Source organism: Malania oleifera, chromosome 13 (assembly GCF_029873635.1).
Source record: "Malania oleifera isolate guangnan ecotype guangnan chromosome 13, ASM2987363v1, whole genome shotgun sequence".
NCBI classification, from domain to species: Eukaryota; Viridiplantae; Streptophyta; class Magnoliopsida; order Santalales; family Ximeniaceae; genus Malania; species Malania oleifera.
In genome coordinates this window covers 44,085,207-44,104,133 of record NC_080429.1, presented here as the reverse complement: position 1 = coordinate 44,104,133, position 18,927 = coordinate 44,085,207, and positions in this window count along the sequence as shown.

Below are 18,927 nucleotides of genomic sequence, written 5' to 3'. Positions count from 1 at the left end.
AACAAGCTAAAGATGATGCTCCCCGAAGCTCTTAACTCTACTGCCCATCATGCCACTTACTGGGTATATCGTACATGTGTCCACACACACACACACACACACACACACACACACACACACATATATATATATATATATGTTGTATGCCTACCTTCCTTACTCTTTTTTTTCTTTTAGCTTGTTGTTGTAATATCGATCAAATAATGAAGATGCACGGCGGAATAAACAACAAGTAAATGTAAATAACACACAACTAGAACAAGATCAACACGAAGATTTACGTGGTTCGACAAAACCTACATTCACGGAAGCAATGACACACAAATTTCACTATGGAAATCAAATTGTACACAACACACTTCACAAATGATCACACTCACACTCAAAATATGCACAGATGACATATATAGAGGTTCCTTAAAGGTTTCCCCCTGTTTGCCCAACCACCCAATGTTTAAAAATTTAAATTTCTAAAGAAACTGCCACAGTCCAGGTGCCTCTCGTCGACGAATCACAGGGCTTCGTCGACGAGACCAAGAAGAACCTTCGTCAACGAATACAAGGCTTTCGTTGACGATGTTAGAAGTCTAAAATTTCCTACTCTGGGTAATTATTTGTCGACGAACTTCAGAACCTTCATCGATGAACCTCTACTGTCTTCTCGTCGACGAACACGGAACCTTTGTCAATGAGGCCTGTTGTGCTTCCCCCTTCATGTTTCCCTTCTTCCTTCTTTGCTTATCAAAATAGAAGTATAAGAGTCATAAATAACAATCTCCACCTTGGCTATTATACGCCCCTTAGGAGAGTCCCGAAAAACATGATCTATTCCACCTTGAACTTGAAAACGTTAGGTTTGGGCTTGTCTCTCTTCTATCACTTCGAGACATAAAGTAAGTCCAAGCAATGCTTGAACTTTTCACAAGTTATTGATTTAGTCAGAATATCCACTGCATTATCAGACATGTACACTTTCTCTAACACGAGTTCACCCGAAGCAATCAAATCCCAAACCCTATGAAACCTCACATCAATGTGCTTGATTCTAGCATGGTATATTTGATTCTTCGCCAAATAAATGGCACTTTGACTGTCACAATGCAGCACCACACCATCTTGTTGTAACCCCAGCTCTCTAACTAAACTAGTAAGCTATAAGGCCTCTTTTGTAGCTTCGGCAACTGCCATATATTTCACCTCAGTCATGGACAATGCTACCAAAGACTATACCATAGATCTCCAACATATCAGTCCTCCTACAAGAGTAAACACATATCCCGTTGTAGACTTTCTATCATCCATATCTCCAACATAATCTACCTCAACAAACCCCATAACTAAAGGACAACCCTGTTGCTTGCCGAACATGATGTCATATCCCAATGTGCCTCGCAAATATCTGAGTATCCATTTTACAACTTCCCAATGCTGCCTTCCTGGATTAGAGAGGAACTTGCTCACCACACTCACCATGCTCACTGCATGAGCTAAATCTAGTCTCGTACATACGATGGCATACATTAAACTCCCCAAAGCACTAGCATAAGGGGACCTTTTACATGTCCCGAATTTTCTCATCCGAACTTGGGCAATCTGCAATAGACAACTTGAAATGATTCGCTAGAGATGTGCACACCGGTTTTGCATTAGCCATACTAAACCTCTCCAACACCTTTTGCAGATAACCGCCCTGAGATAGCCATAATGTCCCTACAGTCCTGTCTCGGTGAATCTCCATCCCAAGTATTTTCTTGGCTGAACTAAGATCCTTCATGTTAAATTCCTTATACAACAGGTCCTTTAACTGATTCACCTCAGTTAAATTTCTTGCAGCTATCAACATATCATCGACATAACAAGAAAATAAGTGAGCCATCATCAAGTTTATTCACATATACACAATAGTCATACTCACAAGTTTGTAGCCAATTTTTATCATATAGGAATCAAACCGTTTATACCATTGCCTTGGAGACTATTTCAACGCATAAAGAGATTTCTTCAACCTGCAAACAAAATTTTCTTTTCCTTGTTCAAAGAATCCCTTAGGCTGAATGATGTAGATTTGTTCTTCCAAGTCACCATGAAGAAACATTTTATTCACATCCATTTATTCCAAATGAAGATCATAATGAGCTACTAACCCCAACACAACTTTGATAGAAGTATGTCAGACCACTGGAGAAAAGATCTCATCATAATCTATCCATTTCTTCTGTGAGTATCCTTTTGTCACCAACTGTGCCTTGAACTTACTCACCTTCCTTTTCTGATATTTCCTCCTTCTTCCTATACATCCATTTGCACCCAATTGGTCTCTTTCCAACTAGAAGCTCCACCAACTCCCAAATTTGATTTTTTCGTAGTGACTCCATTTCCTCAATCATTGCTCCCATCCATCTATCTTTCTCCAAGTCGTGCACTACCTCTTGAAATGTAGTTGGATTATTGCAACTAGTAAGAAAAGCATAAGACACTAACTCTTCAAAACCATACCTTGGAGGAGGCGAAATAGTGTGACTGAATCGTCTTAACACAATATTGTTGACTTGTTGGCTTTCCAAGCTAGAGCTCCCTGCAACCAAAGGACCATAATCATTTATGTTGCCCTGAGCTTCCAACTCCACCTGCACAATATGTTCATCACTGCCCCAACTTTTTGACTCCTATTTCTGTTTATCACATTATTGAGTACGCTTCACCATAGCATTCTTATCAAAGACTACAACCCTACTTATCACCACTTTGTTTGTCACTGGATTACATAGCTTGTACCCCTTTACACCTATTGGATACCCCAAAAAAATGCAACGACGAGACTTTGGGTTAAGCTTAGACCTCTCCTCACTAGACACGTGGACACAGGCTAGACACCCGAATACTTTCAATTCAGAATAGTCTACTGCATTTCCCATCCATACTTCTTCTGCCACTTTACCCTCTAGTGATGCTCTTGGTGATCTGTTTACCAGAAAACAAGTCATACTAACTACCTCAGCCCAGAAGTTCTTTGGTAGTCCTACATTCAATCTGAGACACCAAGCCCTATAAGCAAAATTCCGATTCATCCGTTCTGCCACACCATTTTGTTAAGGTGTCCACCAAACTGTAAAATGTCTCTTGATGCCCTACTCCGCACAAAAATCCATTAATCGAGAATCAGGGTACTCGATCCCATTATCCGACCTTAAACTTTTGATTCTCCTCCCCGTCTGATTCTCCACTTCAGCTTTCCAAATCTTAAAATTGGCAAACATACTTGATTTGTGACGCATGAAGTAAACCCAGACCTTCCGTGATTAATCATCAATGAAACTCACATAATACACATGTCTACTCTTTGATGCAACTCTAACTGGGCCCCAAACATCTAAATGTACATATTCAAGAATACCCATTGTCTTGTGAATAGTTGGTCTAAACTTTGCCCTATTCTGTTTTCCAATAACACATATCCTACAAAATTACAGTTGACATGATTTCAAGCCCTTCAAGAGTTTCCTCTTGTGTAGTTCTTTCATGCCATGTTCCCTTATATGCCCAATGCACATATGCCACAAGAAGGTCTCATTTGATTCAGCATCCACAGTTGCAACTCCACCTATAATGGTAGTTCCCTGCAATGTGTAAATATTCTCATCCACTTTCTGCCTTTTCATTACAATCAGATTACCTTTCCATACAGTCAAGACTCCACCTTTGGACTTGTAATTAAAGCCATTACAATCCAAAGTGTTAAGAGATATCAAACTCTTTCTCAACTCAGGTATATGTCTTACATTACACTCTTTCTCAAACTCTTTCCTATGCCAACGAACTTGCAAGAAGAATCATTACCCATAAGAATTGATCCAAAATTCACTAACTTGTAAGTGCTAAACCACTCCTTATTTGGGGTCATGTGATAAGAATATGCCAAGTCAAGTATCTAAGAGTTCGATAGATTATCCGACTCTGCTGAAACTGATAGAACATCACCATCCACTGAATCTTTTTCTTGAACAATGTTTATAGATTTTGAAATCCCCTCATACTTTTCGACATTTCCCTTCTTCCAATCCGGACACTCTGATTTCACATGCCCCTTTTTACCGCATTTATAACACCGGATTTCTTTCTTCTTCTTAGATTAATTTTGGAATTTCTGATTTAACACATTCTTAAACTTTCCCTTGCCTCGCTCATTGATACTCTTTACCACAAGTCCTTCTCCTTCATCATATATCTTTAACCTTTGATGAAAATTTAATAAAGCACTTGTTACCTATTCCAGATCAAGAGTTTCTTTTCCCATTGTAAGAGTAGTCACAAGATTTTCTTAGGTATGAGTCGAGGGCAAAGAATTTTAAAAAATCAAAGTCTTATCATCCTTATCAAACTTCACATCAACCCTCATCAAATCACTTATAACTTGATTAAAGGCATTAATGTGTTAATCCAAATTTGACCCTTTAACCATCTTAAGCCAATACAAACGTTGCTTAAGAAAAAGTTTGTTGTTGAGGGATTTAGACATGTACCAGCTTTCTAACTTTCTCCAGATCACCGCTAGAGAATCCCCCTCCATCACCCGATAGAGAACTTCGTCGGCCAAACACAAGCATATTGTAGATGCTACCTTTGCTTTCAAATCTACCCATGTTATCTCATCCATTCCTTCCGGTTGAGTATCAAGCAAAGCCTTAGCCATTCCTTGTTGCACAAGAATGTCCTTCACTCTCCTCTACCATAAACCAAAATTTCTGGTTCCATCAAATTTGACTACGTCAAATCTTGCAGAAGACAATTTCGATGCCATAACAACAATCGCTCTGATACCAATTTGTTTTAATATGGATTGAAAAATGAAGATGCACAGTGGAATAAACAAAAAGTAAATGTAAATAACATACAACTAGAACAAGATCAACACAAAGATTTACATGGTTCAGCAAAGCTTACATCCACGGAAGCAATGGCACACAAATTTCACTATGAAAATCAAATTGTACACAATACACTTCACAAATGATCACACTCACACTCAAAATATACCAAGATGACATATATAAAGGTTCCTCGGAGGTTTCCCCCAATTTGCCCAACCACCAAATGTTTAAAAATTCAAATTTTTGAAGAAACTGTCGCAATCTAGGTGCCTCTCGTCGATGAATCACGGGGCTTCATCGACGAATACAAGGCTTTCGTCAACGATGCCAAAAGTCTGAAATTTCCTTCTCTGGGTAATCATTCGTCGACGAACTTTAGAGCTTTCGTCGATGAACCTCCACTATCCCCTTATCGACGAACATAGAGCCTTCGTTGACGAGGCCTGCTGTGCTGCCCCCTTCATGTTTTCCCTTCTTCCTTCTTTGCTTATCAAAATAGAAGTATAAGAGCCACAAATAACACTTGTGGCAATTAATCTCACCCTAGAGGACAAAGTTAGTAAATTGCATAGAGTGAATTTGGAGTTTAGGGAGCAAGCGGAGGATTTACAAATGCAATTGAATGTCAGCACTACTCAAGAGAAGTTTCTTCAAGAGGAGATTGCCTTGATCCGGAATGTGGAAATTCTGGCTGTTGTCAATTTTTCTATTATCGGATATCAAAGCTTCAAATAGTACCAAAAGAATAGAAAGAAATTTGGGATCAAGTCGTATCGCGGGGGCTTTTATAGATGCTAGGAGCAGCTCAAAATGAAGTATCCAAACATTAATGAATCCAATATTTGTTCTACGGGTTATGGCAAAGTGATCGCCACCCCCCCCCCCCCCCACAATAGGGAAGAGGATGAGGAGGAAGATGAGGCAGAAGATGTAGACAATTTTGGGGAGCAATTCTTTGATATGTAGAGCTCCCTTTATTTATTATGTAACTACATCTAATGAACTTTTATTCAAAAACATACAATTATTGATTATATTTCTTTAAAATTTTAGAGTTCCATGTATTTTGAATCTCCTTTCTTGCGAATTATTTTAGTATGTGTTATCCTTGGTGGCTATATAATCAAGTTTAATGTTTTGATGATATTAACCTATTTGTTGTTCCTAATATATTCCATCTTTTCAGATCTTGTTAAGTACAGGTACAAGTGACAAATACATGAAGGTATTGGTCAAAAGGCAAAGATCGGACCAAGTAGACGTCAAGTAGGAAAGATCAAAAGGACACTCACTCGAAAGAACTCAAGCACATCCAAGGAAGCTTAACGAAGAAGTGTATGTAATGGGGAGTGTTTGAGGTAGTATATTTTGTAACTCTTGCGGTTTTGATTCATACATGATTTCTAAGTAAGAGTTGAGCAATTTGCATGTTCATACTAGGACACATGAGTATATAGGATTTCACTAAGTCACAAACTCAACACTCATTGTTTTCAAAGTTAAAAACACACAGAGTTTGATAAAAGAATCCTATACTCAAAATATGGTTTCATAAGAGACAAGTTTTCAACATCTTAGTATTGCAAACTTTCTCATACTTAGTCCAAATTTTGTCAAAACAAGTTTTATGTCCTAAAGCCTCAAGAAAGTCAAGTATAATTTTATAAATGACATACTAGCATATAAGATATCTAAATGAACTTTCAAGTGTGTTTTTGTAAAAAATATATCTTATATTCGTAAGAAACTTCATTTGGACAAGTATTAATCTTCATTTATCTTTCATATACTTTTTTCCAAGAATGGTTTAAATCATTAAAAAGCTTTTTGGTATAAAAAAATAAGGCCATCGTGAACTAATTAGGTGTAGTCGTTAACTAATAAAATCAGTAGTCTAATTGAGTTTCTGCTTAGGTTAATCGTCGATGAATGACATTGAATCGTCTATGAATTATAGGGACTCTTCGATGGATGGGTTTTGACTCATCAATGAATTTTTCCAATAGCCAAATGTGTTTTTTATCCTAGGTGACTCATTGATGAAAAGGGGTAATTCGTTGACGAATCGATGGCACTCGTCAACGATTAATATCAAGACTTGAACACCAACGGTTGGAAAATGACTAGTTCTCAAGCAAGTCAAATGGGATTCACTCACAACGGTTAGATAACAACAAGCTTGGCTTTTTGGCTATAAATACAAGTTCTTAGACTTGATTAAACATGGTTTTGATTATTTTCACATGAATTTAGTGAAAAAAAATATTTTTATACAAAACCTAAGCACTTTGCATCTTAGTTCTATATTTCAAGTGCCCAATTCTCCCTTGCTCTCTAATCCTATTTGATTCATACCTTGAGAGAATAGTGTGAGGTTTGTTTTGTATTTGATATTAGCTCATTTGAGGAGCATTGCTTTGTATAGCCATCTTCTTGTAAAAGGTTCTTTGTGAACCAAGTTGTAAGGTTCTTTGTGAACCAATTGTGAAGGTTCTTGGTGAACCGACTTGTAAGGCTTCTTAGTGAACCTTCCAGCTCTTGGTGAGCGGTGGGATTTGTTCCCGTGTGAAGGCTTTTAGTAAGCGTTGAGAGATTTTTTCTCTCTTTGTAAGGCTTTGGTAGGTTCACTGAGGCTTGGGTCCTTAACTACCAAAAATAGTATTTATAAAACCTAACTTAATCCCAAGTTCAGTAGAGAGTGGGGGAAGTCGGGTATCGATCCATGGGGATTAGAGTGCAGTTATCGACCACTTCTAAATTAGTTTATTAATGCCTTATGTAAAAAGAAAGATAAAAAGATGATATTTTGCAATGGGTGAAATCTAACCAACTATAGGAAAGCAAGTAAAAACTATATTACCCTACTCCTACAAAGCGGTGCTAAGATCATGAATCAGGCGTTGGACTTTTTGCCTTTGACTACGTTCAACCAGGAATACATAAGAGTACTAACCTAAGCCGTCTCAGGCCAAAGCGGGAGAGGGTCATTCGAGGGCACATGGGAACAAGGGTGCACCAACTGTCTGAAGCATGGTCGAGAACCGGAGTATACCTTGTTTTAACAATCACAAACACCTCCACATATCTGTACCCAACTACTTATCCTGACTGAAACAATAGTAGTGTTTTCCTTACCGCAGCCTTTCATCATTCATCAAAGCAATAAATCAAAAGCGACAAAGGAAAGCATGTAAAAGAAAGCGGTAAAGAGAAAGCAAGTAAAAGATCGATCTTTCGTATTCAGTATGTCTGTCACCAACGCTAGAAGGAACAAGAAAATGATCATGTAATATACATGGAAATTACACAAACACCACCAGTTGTCACAGGCCATTAGACACTTCGTGCACACACTGAAACAGGAATTGAAATATACTCTACTCCTACTCTAACTTGGCTCTCAATGACGTATTAGAACTCTCACTAACCTAAGAGAGGCCAAAAGGGAACCTAGGGCTCATGTTCATAGCGATTACTTATAGGCTTTATGGTTTACAAAGTTCATTTGAAAATTTAGGAAAGTCGACAATATATCTCGCGTAGAAGATCATTGCTATCAACCAAGTTGCTCCTAGGTCTTCCTTGTGCGCACCCTAGTCAATTCTCCCAGGAAAGTAGGGATTTGAATCTTCAACATTGTCAACTCAATCACGCCATGGGGTCATGTTAGTTGAGTTGATGGTCGAGGCTTGCAGGATCTCAAACTTCAAGGAATCTTAGGAATTCGACATAGTCGCACCTCATGGCTTCTCTGATTGAGCACATTGTCAAGGCTCTCGGTATTTCTGATCTTAGTACTACCTCAATATCTCGACTTGGTCGCCCTTCAGAGTCACTTGGTTGAGGGCTTGGTCAATCCTTGCAGCAACTCTTCCTCAGTCCGAACCTTGGATTCTGTTGGTGAGGACTTGGTCGCCCCTTGGGTTGCCCATTGCACCACATGATCGAACAAAGTCTTTTTCTCTTTTATGTGTGTTGAGGCACTAGGTGTTTGGTTGGAAAGTTGATTTGAGCTTTAAGTATCCCACATACTCCCTTGGCTTCTCGTATTGCTTAACTGCTCAATTTTAACCTATTTTTCCTTAAACATGAACAAACCTTGCATAACTCCGAAATATGATAACAAAGGACATATACATGATAAAAGAAGACAAAACATAGGTAAACAAGGGCCTAAAATAATGCATTTTAGGGACTCATCACAACCCCCTTGGCCCTTATGCAAAGAAAAAACTAGAAAACTAAGAAAACTAAGAAAAATCCTACCTACCTCCTCTTTCGCGGGAAAAATAGTTGCATTTACCATATGCAACAAGACTTTATACCCCTAGGTTGATCCTAGTGGATGAGTTGTAGTTTCTTGAGGGTTTCCAAGGCGATACCCACAAACACCAACTCAGTGGACATCGGATAAGATTGCATGCAACATAGTCATATCATTTTACATACAAGAATATAACCTAGTTATGTACAGGCCTTTTCATACATGACTCCAATATACACACACTCCGCAATAATTTACTCATGCAAGTCTCTACAGTATACCTAGCCATAAAAAACAATACACTCATAGAGAATCACCCAGCAAGTGCAATTTAGAGCTAATATTATCATGTAAATTCAAGCATAAATAGGTTGCATCACAAGGCCTGTGAAAAATGTGTGATCTGCCATACTCAGGATACCCTTAGACACCTATAGAATGGTTGTCTTGACTCAGCCTCATTGTTATACACTCAAAAACACTCAAGAAAGATAGGTTCACTCTCATATGTGAGGATGGATGTCTTGATCAAACATCCCACATTTTTTTTTTTGAAACTGACGTTAAGCATGGAGTAAACTAGTCTCATCAAAATGGGATCCAGCCTATTATGAGGTGTCGGGTCCTTCACCCTAACGTCTACATCCAATCAAGACCACCCTAGATTGACCTATTCATAAACCAGACATGAATACAACTCGTGCATCGGACAACTGAAGAGTCTTGTGGAATTATGTGTTGTGTCCCTAGCTTGACATTTTCATATGTAGAGCAGGTATTCTACATATTTTTCATTTCTTTTTCTTTTTATTCTACTCATTCTTTTTATCATTTTTCTTTCATGGTTAGTTAGGAAATTTTTCACAACTTTTTATCTCTTCATATCACCAATGGGACTTTAAGCTCGAAAAGGGGTCCATGAATTAAGTCTGTTTCTAGGGGTGGCTTAATTTTTACTTCTTGAGTAGGTTACAAGACCTAGGTATATATCTCCCCATTAAACATCACCTTTAGGCTAGAAAATGCAAGAACAAATACTAGTGTACAAGGAAAATCCAGAAAAAGGGAAAGTTAAGTTCCAAAAACTCAAAGTTTGACGTCAACAACTCAAGAACTAAATGAACGGCTCAACAATACCTCACAAGGTGCCATAGTCGCCACAGTTGTTCTCTCAGTACTCTCAAGGAACCCTAAGTGCTACAAATCATGTGTAAGTGTGTTCTTAGCCTTGTAAAAAACCATGTGAATACAAGAGTTTACATAATCACATTAACACAGATGCATCACTAGTCAACCCACATAGAGTGTTATATCCGTACATAGGCTATGTTATGTGAAACTACGCATAAATAAATCACTACTTCGTTAGTGAGCATGATAATGTCATATAATTGATAAACCTATGCGTGTAATATCTAGGTAATATAAGAGTATGTAAAGAGTATAATAGATGTTATCATGGCATAAAATACACAACGTTCACGAAAATATTGTAAAAAGTTGTCATTTTTGTGCTTTGAAATGTGCCATGTAGTGGTTTCCTACCCCTTACCCCCAACTTATAACTTCAGAGTCCTCACTGAAGTGTGCAAAGAAAGAACCTGGGAATCATGGGAGAGGAAACACAGCATGGTGCAATAAAAATCAACCAGTGTACCTGCGTAAGTAAGAAACATAAAATCTATACATTGCATGCAATAATACACTGAAACAAAAAAGACATGGAGATACCAAAAACACCATGTATTTTCATTTATATTCATAGGTTGTACAATGTATATAGATCGTCAAGAGAACAGGTACATCCCTTCCAAAAGAATGGTGATGCACAAGACAAAAGAAAATATAAATAAGAGAAAAGAAACGAAATAAAAAGAGAGAAGACAATATATACACAGAGAGCACATCAAAAGAAAATCCCAAGAGCTAGACTTAGCCTAATCTGAGTTTGTAGCACCCCCAACTTACCTATGACCTACTCTAAGGACCCTAAATGCTATATACTCTACAATGTACAACCTATAAACTCAAAGAAGAAAGAAAAATAAGAAACACAATTGGGTTTCCTCTCACAAGTGCTAAGTTTACTGTCTTCATTCAGACACAGTGAATGCTTATTTCAGATTCAATTGGGATCAATAATAAGAACCTTCTCCATTAATCACTCACTAGCCCACTTCACACATATCCAAGGCCTTCTCTCTAGACTAAAGGCCGAGTCACAAACAACATAAATGTTCTTATACGGGTCCTCTAGGCCTGAGATGGAAGGGCTATTAAGCTGAAGTTTGATTGCATCTGTGAGAGGGCGATCTACCTTAAATTAGTTAAATGTGTCAATCATAGATTCAACATTAGCTTTTTTCTTACACTTAGGGTTCGAATGAAGAGTTGCATGATATGACACTGTAAGGATATAATGGGGCAATGCTCCATCATTGAAGAGGTTAGGTGTCTTGATATCAGCTAGCAGACTAGGAGAAGGAGGATTACATGATTCATCTTCTGGTTCTTTCCTCATCTTTTCCCTACCCTTTTCTTGGTATAATTTCTCCTCGACCCTCCTATTTATCTCTCTACCACTCCAAAGGTTGGTTTCAACTTGGTCTTGTGCATTATACGATGAAGTTCCAACAACTGGCTCACATCCTACCCCATACTGGCCCTTAGGGTTCACAAGAGGATGGTTCAGCAACTTACCCTAATCTCTCCTACTTAAAGAAGTAGCTAGTTACCCCATAGTGGCTTCTAGCTTGGCAATAGATTTGGAATGAGAGTGGAGTAGTTGTCGGTTTACATGGCGATTGGCTTCTATGCCCTTGAGGGTTTTCAACACCATTTCCTAGAAGGGATCATACATAGGTTGAGGAGGGGATGGTCGCTGAAAAGATGATGGTCTTGGGGTAGTAATAGAAGGATTTTTAAAGTTTTGATACAGATGAGGAGATGGAGCATTGTGTGATTGAGGTCTTTGGTCTTGGAAACCCGGAACTTATGGCCTCCTGGAGAAGTTGGGATGTTGCTTCCACCTAGAATTGTACGTATTGGAGTAGGGGTCATTTGACGACCTATTGTACCAATTATGGGTAGAATCTTCTTCCTACACAAGTTCAGATTGGGAAGGCGCATGTGAGCAATTGTAGCATGTATGTGCGGGGTCTGAGTAGATGACACACACCTTTGCACATGCCACAGGTTGCGGTTGCTATCCTAAGGAGAAGAACCGATCTAACTTTTGAATGATGGTATGCAGGATGGGTGTTAGGTCGTGGCCTGCCGCCAACTTGTAGACTCCCTTAGATTTGGAAGTGGATGGTTCAGAGGGTCTATGAGTAGCAACATTTTGCTACTAAGAATTCTCAATGAGGTTGTAAGAACCCAAAAAATATAAAGGGAATTTCTGCAGATTTTGTCGACGAAGCCAGTAGACTTTTCGTCGACGAAATTCAGAGGTTCGTCGACGAAGAGAAGCCGAGAGGTCTGGAAAAGTTTAAATATCAGACTTCGTCGATGAGGCTGCCGACATCCGTGACGAAATCCTTGACTTTTTGTCTACGAAGGTACTTTTCGTCGACGAAAATCAAGCGGGTCAAAGGGGGTATAAAAGGAAAATTACTTTTCTTCTTCATTAAGTTTCTCTACTCTCTCTCTCTACTTTATCTCTCTAAACTCTCTCTCTCTCTCTAGATTTCCTGGTCTGTCGTTAATAGAATCGAAAATCTGAGGTTACCACGAGAATCTTGGAGGGATTCTCTACAACTTCTGTGGATCAAAATCTCGATTCGAGCATTTTCAGGTTTCGGGCCAAAATCGAGGTAAGGCTCGATTTTCATTTTTGATTTGGTATATGTGTAGTAGTATGGATTATAAGCATGTTTAGTATTATGGTTTGTAGATTTTGGAGTCTCGGTTCGTAGTTTTGAGGGTCGTAGAGTTTGTGGTTTGGTTTTGGGTTGAGGTAAGGGGATTCTGTTTATATCAGTTCATTTTCAAAATCAGGATCGGTAGGCCTGTAGGCTACGATCCTATGTATGTTTTGACTACTTATTTGGGGAAATCTATTGGGTAAAAACACATGATTTTCGGGTTATAGTTTTTGGGAAAATTGGGGATTTCAGGTATTATCTCTTATTTGATTTGAAAACCGTTTATGTTGTTTAAACTGTATTATTGAGGTGACCGTAATCCATATTTGCATAAACTGTATACTTGAAATTGTAAACGATATGATTTTCCGTAAACCGAATAAGTGTGGTACGTGTGTATGTATGTAAATGTTCCAGGTATTTGTGAAAAACAGCTATGTGGCGGCTTATTACCATACGCTGAAATGTATAGGGACGTGAGTTCCAAAATGATTCCAGGTTTTGTGAAAAACGGCTAGGGGCGGCTAACTACCGTACGCCGTAACAGCTAGGGGCGGCTAACTACCGTATGCTGTGCCCTGTAACGGCTAACTACCGTGGGCAAGAGTGGCTGGCTCTACATCCGGGGTGCGAAATATCACCAGTATGATTCAGCTGGTCACCAAATGTACCAACGGACCACAGTGGGCCTAAGTTGACGCAGCATAGTTTGCACATGATAACGTAATCGGGGTTAGACCGGGTGACCTTGTGTAGTTGCATAGTAGCAATGGATTCACTATTGGGCCTGAGTCGGAAACCTTCGTAGTTTAATGTATTGGAACATAACCGCTATGAGACTAGGTGACTTGTGCAGTTGTGAGTAGTGTGACGACACTGACTGTATGTATGTATGTATGTATTTGAGTATCGTATGAACTGGAATGGTTTTGTGGAAATACTGGAGTTGTATGGAATTGTAGGAATTGTATGGAAATGTGTGGAACTTGTTTTGAAACTGTACGTATGTGTTTCAAACTGTATCGTATGTATGTGTTATGAAGTATGAAAATGATTCTGGTATGCCACACACTGATATAACATGTTTTCTCCCTTACTAAGAGGTGTCTCACCCCGAATATATACAAATGTTTTCAGGTCCTTCGGGTAGCCGAAACTAGCATCCTAGCATCCGGAAGAAGGGGGTGTGTTTAGCTACTGTTAGTACCTGATAGGTACGAGTTTTGTAACCGGGTTATTGTGATGGATTTTGTGGACACCCGTAGTATGTATAGTCTTGTGGGAATGTTTAACCTTGTATGGTATAGACTCTAGTATGGTGCAGTTTGATGTAAAGAAAGACCATTTTCCGCTGCGTATATTGATGAGTATGGACATGTATTGTATGTATTTATATAGGGCATCTGTTACCCCACGGGGTCAGACCCTCTTGTATATGGTATCATGTATGTTTTATATTGATACAGAGATAGGTTAGGTTACTTAATTCACCCCTGGGTCCCATTTCAGGGTTCGGGGCGTGACAGAGGTTCTTGAAGAGAACCCGGGCCTCATTCTCATATTTAGTGAGGAAAGTACCTCCACATGATGCATCTACCATTGACCTATCACATTCAGCTAACCCTTCATAGAAGGTCTAAACCAATTGCTGCTTAGGGACCTAATGGTGTGGGCATTGACGTAGTAGGTCTCCAAAGCACTCCCAAGTCTCAAAAAATTGTTGCCCACCCATCTATGAGAAACTAGTGATGACTCTCCTCAACTGGATAGTCTTCCCAATCGGGAAGTACTTTTTCAAGAACTCATGCTGCTCAGTGGCCCAGTTGGTCACCGAGTTTGATTCTAAGGATGTCAGCCAATATTTGGCGTTATCCTTAAGAGAAAATAGGAAAACCCTAAGGCTGAGAGCATCATCACCAAAATTGTGGATGCGGATGATGGAACAAATCTCGAGGAACAAATCTAGATGCTCATAAGGATTTTCATTTGAATTCCCATAAAAATTGGGAAGCATCGAGATAAAGGAAGTTTTGATCTCAAATTAAGCCGCCTTGACATCTAGGTATCAGATGCAAGATGACGAGATGTATGCATTAGGTACAAAGTAGTCCCTAAGAGGCCTAAGCGGTTGCTTCACCGCCACAAGTTGACAGGGAGCTTGGGGTTTTGGTATTTGAACAACAGGAATCGGTGGACATTTGGCCATTTCTTTAAGTTTAGATGAATCTACAAACTCAAGATTCGAAGTTTCCTAAGGGACCTATGCGATCTCTCAATCTCGGGGTCTATTGGAACTAACTCGGGATCCAGAGAATGCAAACCCTGCATACACACTTGAAGCACACAGAATCAATACTTCAAAGTATCAAAACAAAGAAAATAAAAATTAATAAAGATAAAAGAAAAGGAGAGAAAAGAGAAAAACAAAGCTATAACACGCTAAAATAGAAATTGGATAATAACTGTGACTTAATCCCTAACAACGGAGCCAAAATTTGGTAGGCTCACCAAGGTTTGGGTCCTTAACTACCAAAAATAATATTTATAAAACCTAACTTAACCCCAAGTTTAGTAGATAGTGGGGGAAGTCGGGTATTGATCCATGGGGATTAGAGTGCAGTTATCGACCACTTCTAGATTAGTTTATTAATGCATTGTGTAAAAGAAAGATAAAAAGATGATATTTTGCAATGTAACGCCCCAACCCTTTTTTCCGGGTCCAGCGCATTATACCTGATAAAATCCTTGATGATCCATAAGCAACATATACGCAGCGGAAAACATAACCATAATCTCCATATAACATAATATCAAAGTTTACTAATTCTAACTACCAACCATAATAAATTAATCATTCACCAGTATTCAAATATATACATGTCTCCAAAACATTATCCACTAATACCAGTAAGTTTCACAACTATCCTTTCATAACTGACTTAAAACATAAAGACATAAAACATAAAATATACGTATCAGAATTAACATAAAAATATACCCTTTTTCTTATATCTTCAAAAAAAAAAATGTTATAAAATATTGAACTCTCAAAGCTCGATCTCGAGGAACTCTTGAAAAAGATAATTTCATATTCGGGTGAGACACATCTCAGTAAGGGAAGAAACAATATATTAAACTCAGCGTGTGGCCATCATGAGATTATACATATCATTTTATAATATTTGCAAATCACTAACATAATTTCCAGAAACCATTTTCTAATCCTAAACAAACACATACAAATGTTTAACCCACGAGATTACCCAAAAATAGGGGTGATTACCCGCCCATATAAGTAGCACCCCTCTGCTCTGATACATTTAGCAACCCGAAGGTCACGGTTTAAGCATACCAGGGCACTCACCTTACTCAGTAAGCCCTCAAGTGTTAAATTAATCCCGTACCCACGCATTCAACAATAGTTTACCAGAAAAGGCCCTAAGGATAGGGAATTTTACCTGCCCATACAAGTAGATTCCCTCTGCCCTAGTGCGTTATGCAGCTACTGTTACATCTAAAGCTACTAGTGCACTCGCCTTACTCAGCAAGCCCTCAGGCAAAGAGCATGCCTCGCCCAATCGTAATATGTTCTACGTACATAAGTACTTCTAATATCATAATACATCATTCTTTCTATCATTATTGAATCATACACATCTATTTATATTCATGGCTTAAAATTGCATTGCATTTTACTTTTAGTGACTCTTTCCCATTTTACATTGTTCACATTACACATTTCATTTTCATTCCATTCATTTCCCTTTTCATTTCATTTTCATTTCATACCCAGCATCTTTCAGCTATTTTACCCAGCATTTTTCAGCTATCATACATTTATCCAGCCACTTTCAGCTATTTCACATTTACCCAGCCACTTTCAGCTGTGACACATTTACCCAGCCACTTTCAGTTATGACACGTTTACCCAACCACTTTCAGCTGTGACACATTTACCCAGTCACTTTTAGCTGTGACACATTTATCCAGCTACTTTTAGCTGTGACACCTTTACCCAGCCACTTTCAACTGTGACACGTTTACCCAGCCACTTTCAGTCGTGACACATTTACCCAGCCACTTTTAGCTGTCATATATTTACCCAGCCACTTTCAGTTGTTACACATTTACCCAGCCACTTTTAACTGTTATACATTTACCCAGCCACTTTTAGCTGTTACACATTTACCCAACCACTTTTAGTTATTTTACCTAGCATTTTTAAGCTGTTTACATGATTGCATTAACACACACAAGCAACATAGTCCATGTCATGTTTTATTCACAATACATTACTTACTTAATTAGCATCTCATACATTTAACATATATTTCCACACAACATTCTATTTACTCATGCCACACAATTTAGCAATAAAATTCATACATTACTTGTAAGATAAGTCAACCAACATTTAATATTTATATACTAAAAATACCTTTCATGTCTTACATAAATATTCTGAAAATATTTTTCCACTTTCATCAATTCATTTTCATACATACATATCTAATAAACAACCTTAAACTCGAAAAAAATATAATTTAAACAGTTGGCATACCCATACTAAAACATATATACGTACATATAACACAATTTATTTTTCCATTAAATTCATAAAAATTCTGATTTAATATATATTTTTCCCCTTACCTGGTTTCTTGAACTAAGCCAACAGGGACTCCGAAAAAATACCTGCGGCATTCACTCAGACTCTGAATCAAAAATTCCTAACTCTAATAAATTATTCCTGAATAAAATATTATTTAAATATTTCCTAGGGCCATAATTCTTGAATAATTAAATATACCTTTAAATTTAGCCAAATTGCCAAATTTCTCAAATCCCACTCTCGCTTTGGAGTAGGGCCTAGAAAATCCCAATTGAAAAATTACCTATGCCAAAATGACGACAACGACGGCTAGGACCCCATGGTGGTGTCTGATCATCAATTCAATAGCAGATTTAATCAGAAATTGAGAAAAATGGAGAAAAATTACCTTTCCCCAGGAGCAGTATCTAAGCCGTTCTCACGACAAATCCGCTCCAGTAGAATGTCGGTGACGGAGTTAGGAACCTAACGACACCTTCCGTTTCCCAATTGGCGCTCGTTAAGGCGATAAAATTAAGAGAAAGAGAGACGGAGACGAAAGGAAATGATGGAGACACTGAGAGTTGCAGAGAGAGATTGAGAGAGAGACATCTAGAAGGCTTTCAGCTTTCATCTTCTTCTTCTTCTTTTTTTTTTCTTTTTTTTTTAACTTACTTTTAGATAACCTTTATATATAAATATATATATTATACTTTAACTTTTATATATACATATATTACACTTATATATATATATATCTTTATTCTAATTTTTTTTTACTATTACTTTTTATTATTTATTTATTTAATTAAATAATGTTTAATTAATTAATTAATAATTAGTTTTATTTGTTTTTTTCATTATATTTCTTTTTATTTGTTTATTTAATTAATTGATTTAATAATGTTTAATTAATTAAATAATTAATAATTACTTTTAATTTTAAAATTTTTAATTAATTAATTATTTTTTAATAATTTTTTTCCGGGTTATTACATTCTTCCATCCTTTAAGAAATTTCGTCCTCGAAATTCGTTACCTAATCTTTCATCTCCATAATTCTACGATTTACTATACCTCATACCATTCAATAAATATGTCTCCCAAAAATTTTTTTGCATCATCAATAATTAAATAAAATCATGATCATCTTCAACATAAATTCATACCTACCCTCTTGGCTTTATCTGCCTCATCCAGGACCATCATATAACCACGTGCTCGTCCACCTCTACCTAGTGGTATATACTGATTTCCCTCGATACCATAACCTCTAAAATCAACTAACCTCACCATCGAGTTCAAATCCCAAGTTCGAATTTCTCTGCTCGGAAACAA